Here is a 6010-nt window from a genome sequence, read left to right on the forward strand (position 1 = left end):
AATTAGTACGTTTATTCACTGTCCGCAGTAAACTATTGGTCACATGCATGCACAAGAATACAGGTGGTACAAAACTTTTTGAGTGGTGTAAATGCAACAGAATGGGATTTTACCAAATTATCCTACAATTTGGCAGAACCAGATCATCAGTATAAAATTCCGCACGATAGTACTAGTTGAAATTACGGATCCGTGTCAATAGGAAAATAACTCCATTGCCGTGTACCGACAACTACAATCCGCAACTGAGTACCAATTTTGTAGTCGATGTATTCTTGTTTCACCGTTATTTTTGCCCGTGAAGGGAGAGAAGAAATTGCACGTGTCGTCTCGATCGCTCGTCCGTGCTGGCAATCAATATTCACCCTTCCGCCACTCGGGGGAATCCCCGTGCCAATGCCGCCAACGTCACGGGCACGTTTCACTTACAAGGGAAACTTACCCCATCGCCAGATGCGTGCCGCAACCCTATCAATCAGCTCCAACGATTTAGACCTAACCACGGCGAAGTACAGCCAGGCACGTAACAAACTTACAGCATCGTAGCTGTCATACAATTTTTTTTTCCAGTACAGAATAATACTAATTTCTATGCAGGCTGTACTTAAAATGTCCGTCAAAATTTTGGGAAAAGTATACAAACATGCAAAGGAGGCAGAAATGTCGATGGCATTAATCCGGAAATGCTCTTGTTCATTCCTACAGCCGTTACCGTGTACGATGGATGATGTACGCTGGATCTATGCTATGTGGAATGCCTTATCAGCATGGTACGCGATTAACCACTGTTTTGTAATCTAGTACGTACCGTACCTTGTACAGCTGACCGGCACGGTAAGATGGCACATACGCAGGGGCGCAACAGAGGGGGGGGGGGGGGCAAGGGTATTTTGCCCCCCTTCAGAAACCTTGAAGTGGGGGCAACGGGGGCAAATAAAGTGCTGTGTAATAAATTTTTAGATAATAAAACTGCTTAAATAGCACCATTTTCCACCTTGAAATACAAATTTTCCCGGGGATGGACCCCCCGACCACCCGCTTCAAAAGGGGGGATCTATGATTCTTTATAAAAAGGTATATTGCCCCCCCCCCCTTTTAGAAATTTAGTTGTTGCGCCCCTGCACATACGATAATGAAATATTTATTGTAACTGTGCAACACTATAATACAGAGCACATTCAGCAGCCAACCCTCACATCAGTGACCTGATTAAAAAAAAAAAAAACATATATAAAATTTGAACACGTATATTAAACACATTACTATTACCATTAACACAAACTTCATTGCATGTTTGTTCATTAACTTGGAGAGGGGGGGGGGGGGGGGCCCACATTATATATCATGCTTACAATCACTGATGACACTAAATACCAAGAGATCCAGTGCATCTCAATTTACACTGTATATAATGGTTCTAACAATAACCAGGAGCATTTGCGGACCTATGTTCATCAACATATCTTAATCCACTGCATGTACCTTGCATTCATGTCCAAAGTTTTGAGATAATTTCAAATGCACCATGCATAGTCAACATTGTTGCAGATACATTACAGAAATGTAACATTAACTTACAGAAACATTGTAGTAATATTTTTTCAATATATTCAAAAATTACTTTTTTTTTTTGTGCTGCAATGTTAAAATTTTAGCTACAATGTGGATCACGTTAAGAAATATGAACCTTTAAACAATTCTGTGGCAGCAATTTTTAAACTGACGAATTAGTCAGAGCCCAAGGCAAATATAAAAGGAAGAAGTGACCAAGTCAAAAGCTTTATCAGTGATTACATTTTGTGAATACCTACTAGCTGTAAATTCAGTCAGCAAGATGCACTGATGATTATCAAGTCGTTCTGACATGAGGATTACACAATAAATATTATGTCTCTTTAATTAAAAAAAAAAAAGCTTCAGTGACTGCCATGAACAGCCTAGCCTCTCATACACAATCCTCCACATGTTATGTCATCGTCATACATCAGCTACGCTGTAAATCTAAGTCAGGAAGGAATGGGGCCAACGCACATCAACACACAAGACCGCATCATTATAGCCGATTACAAAAAACCGTAACACTTAACTTGGGTCTGATTTACTCATGCTCATACTGACAGTAAATAAGCAGTTTGGGGCTATGTCCATGCCCAAGGCTCATGGAGGGCCAATCCCAGGAAGACATGCCAGACGTCAGTGATGGATTGCAGGAAGTATGCGGTGTACTCGACGGTGAATCAGGTTACATCCGATGACTGGTGGACTGAATTGCCTCTGTACATTACTTGATAAGTGATGATTCTTATTGCATTTCACTTACCTCTGTGTAAAGTCATTTTTACACCCTAAAAAATTCCTCTGTAAACATCTTGTATAGCCTCTCCATTTTGACGTAATACTCAAATTTCCTTTATTATTCACCCTGAAGTTTCTCTCCCTCCCTAGTTAACTTTCCCTGAACCATATGTCCTTGCCAATCACAGAAGAGGTTATAACAATATTCATTCTTCAGTTTTCACTTGTGGGAAACTTACAAATGTTGTTCACAGCTGGATATTCTTCCAAAGTACTCCTGTTTTCAATTGTGTTACAACCTACTCCATCATACATGCCTCATTACCTAAATTCTAAATATTAATCTTACAAGCACGGAAGATGTCTAATCTCATACAATTACATATACGTTATTATTTATGCGGTTTCTACTATAAAATCAATAAATTTTGGCAATAAAGTAATAATTAGTCATATTTATAAGTATTCCACACTAAAAGATTCTGAAATTGTCATTGTTCTGCAGAAATTATAGAAATGTTCAACACTTGCCACTATTTAAACTTTACCGTTCACGCTGTACATTACCAGCTAATAGTAATGCATCGAAACAGCTAAATGGACAAATACTGCTACGGGATGCTCATTCATCTTGGAGTTCGTAGAATTTTATAAGAAAAAGTACTGCTCAGTTAATTTTGGACTACAGGAATACACACAAAAATGTTCTAATGTACATGCAAATAAAAAAACTCAATTTTTCTAACCCTAGTCATGAATAATAAGAGATGTTACAACAGTACACAATACATTCTCTATACGAAATGGGCAGAGCAAAGCTAAAATTAGGCCTGTGTGAAGTTTCGACTAGGGGACTCAATCAACACTCTTTTTAATATTCAATTTGACTTTGCCAGGAAATTTGCAATTCATTTTATTTGAAGCTTCAAAACAATAAAAGCTTACGATTTGCTCATGAAAAGATTTAGTTTTTTGTGTTGAATATGTTTTGCTTGAATAATGTGGGTTACTTTTTTAAAAAAAATAATAAAAATAATGGCACTCTGATTTTATAAATGCTCAACATATTATGTATCGTTATTTAATAATTTTATTGCATGTTATATCTATGGCCCAATTGGTTAATCACTTAATCAGTTCAAAAAAATACAAACATTTAACAATTATTTTTTTAATTGAATCCTGTATTTTATAAATAAGTGTACTACAGTTCCGAGAAAAATATTTGTAATTAAATTCAACTTTGCAAAATATTTTAAACATTCAGTTTGACATCGTCCCAGGTGCTCCCGTGGCTCGCACAGGTCGTTATGCCACCTCGGTGCCTCACTAGTCGGCGTGTGTGGTCGCTGGTAGTGTCTCGAACAGGTGCAGGTCAATTGTCATGAAGAGCGGAGATCGACTCGAGACCTAACGGGACCTGCCAGGACGCGCCAGTTGGCCTTCACCTCTCGGCGCGAGCAGTCGTGTATGACTCGCGGAGTTCGGCGATCGGCGTTCGTGTGCGGACCGGACAGTCTTGTGCGTGCCAACGTTTCGAGTTAGTCGTGTGTGTGGTCCAACCACTCCTGCCTGCCACGTGACGACGTCACGACCGCCGAGAGAGAGGAGACTCGTGCTGTGAACTGGCCCACGTAAACCACCACTATTAAAGGTTAGTTGGCGCCCTCAGACACCACCCAGCCACGCATCAACATCGGCAGGACGACAAGTTTGATATTCACTTTGCATAAAAAAAACTAATATTTGCACAAGCCTAACAAAAATATGTTTCTTTATAATTAATAAATTAATTCAGATTTACATTTCATCAATATCAAGATCAACACATTACTGGTAGGCCTTTCGACAGATGGATGGATGAAGTTATAACCTCAAAAATGTCTGAAAATTTTTAATTTTTTTAATTTGTTTATTTCTTTAGAGTTCAAAATTATATATTTTTAACATTCGTTTGAACAAGTTTTAAAGTTTGATACTTGAAACAGAAGTGTAATTAATAACACGCAGCAAAAAAATATCATTTTAACGATCCTTTACAAGAGTAACTTCCCCAGTTAGTCCTATATAAAAACAAATCACAGACTTCACTGGCAAAAAATTACACAAGTGTCTAGCTTGCCTGTACAAATCTGTTCTCTCACATTAAATACGTTTTTATCATGTTCTGTTTGCATGGAAACAATATTTGTGCCCTGATTCATAAAATTAATTAAAAAGTTTAGAGGAAGAAGAAAAGAATTATCTAAAAAAACAAAAGTTAAGAAACAAACATAGACACTTGCTAATCATAACTTCTACAATCAATTAAATATTTTATCTAATATGGTACAATTTGTATGTTTATGTTATATGTACGTACACTATTCTGTAACACACTTATTTAAAAATAAGTATCAGCATATAAATGCCAAATATTGATTTATCATAAACATGAAGTTATTGTTCTGTTAGGCAAAGTATCTTAGTGCAGATTTGTGATATATATATTTTTTTAAACAAAATTACAGCCATTAAAGCATATATATAAATAAAAACAGAATAAAAACCTTAAAAGGTCATGTATTGGATTATAAATTTGGGAGATTATTTTTTTATGAGAATCCAGTTTAATACAGGATGCCACTTAAATCACATAATTTAACAAATTACAGCAATGGCTCATCAAAAATATCCAAATACTGTTTATGTAATTGATTTTCACTGACAGCATTGATCTAAAACATTAAAACAAGAAAGAAAGGAAGAAATACATAATCAGCTTGCAAATGAATACAGAAATTTGTAACTCATAAACATTTTAATAGAGATACCAATCATTACTAACTAATAAAGTTTTACAATATTTCCATTCAAAAAATTTTGCTGATCTAATTTGCGTACAAATCAAACATTGAAGGATCAACAAGTATAACCACAGTACTTTCTACAATTTTCAAAGCTCATGAAACACTTTTTAAGTACAATATAAAACAAAATTTCAATCCTTCAGTGTTTTTGAACTTAACTAACAAAGGCATGCCCACTAAAAACATAACATAATGCAGCAAACATTAATCAAATGTTGTTTAAAAATTTTGTTTTTCAAAAGATAAATAAAATTTATTGATCAAATTATAGCTTTTGATAAAATTTTGGTACTACAAAAACTGAGCTACAGTAAAAATTGAAAATTATATCTTCAATTCCTCATGGAGAAGTCAATAAACAAGAACAAAAAAGGAAGGGGGGTGGGGTGGGGAAGAACTACGAATAGTACATTCAAGTTGGCATACATAAACGCATTGGCAAATTTCCTGCAAAATAAATAAATAAAATTACATTTTCGTAAAAAGAATAATTATAAGTAGTAACACAAAGTAGAACAAATCAAGGCTAAATAATCTTACAACCATATTTTTGAGAAACTTTCATTTAAAGCTGTGTATTACGTAATGTTTCCCGTCCATTGTCAACCGCCCCGTCAGTACCACACTAGGAACACAAATGTAACTTTTATTTAGTGCAATTAGGAGTGCACTTTATTATTCATGCCAACTTGCTGGTCATTATTTGTGTGTAATTTAACTAGAACTTGAATCAAAATCTTGTTTTCACTAGCATTGTGTATAAAAGTTATTATGTACATTAGCTATGTATTTTTTTTTTTTTGCAAAAGCTAATTACATTCTCACATAGATAAAATACTACTTCATTTAACTGACCTGTGAAAGTA

The sequence above is a fragment of the Bacillus rossius genome, chromosome 7 (genome assembly GCF_032445375.1).
Source record: "Bacillus rossius redtenbacheri isolate Brsri chromosome 7, Brsri_v3, whole genome shotgun sequence".
In the NCBI taxonomy this organism is placed as follows: domain Eukaryota; kingdom Metazoa; phylum Arthropoda; class Insecta; order Phasmatodea; family Bacillidae; genus Bacillus; species Bacillus rossius.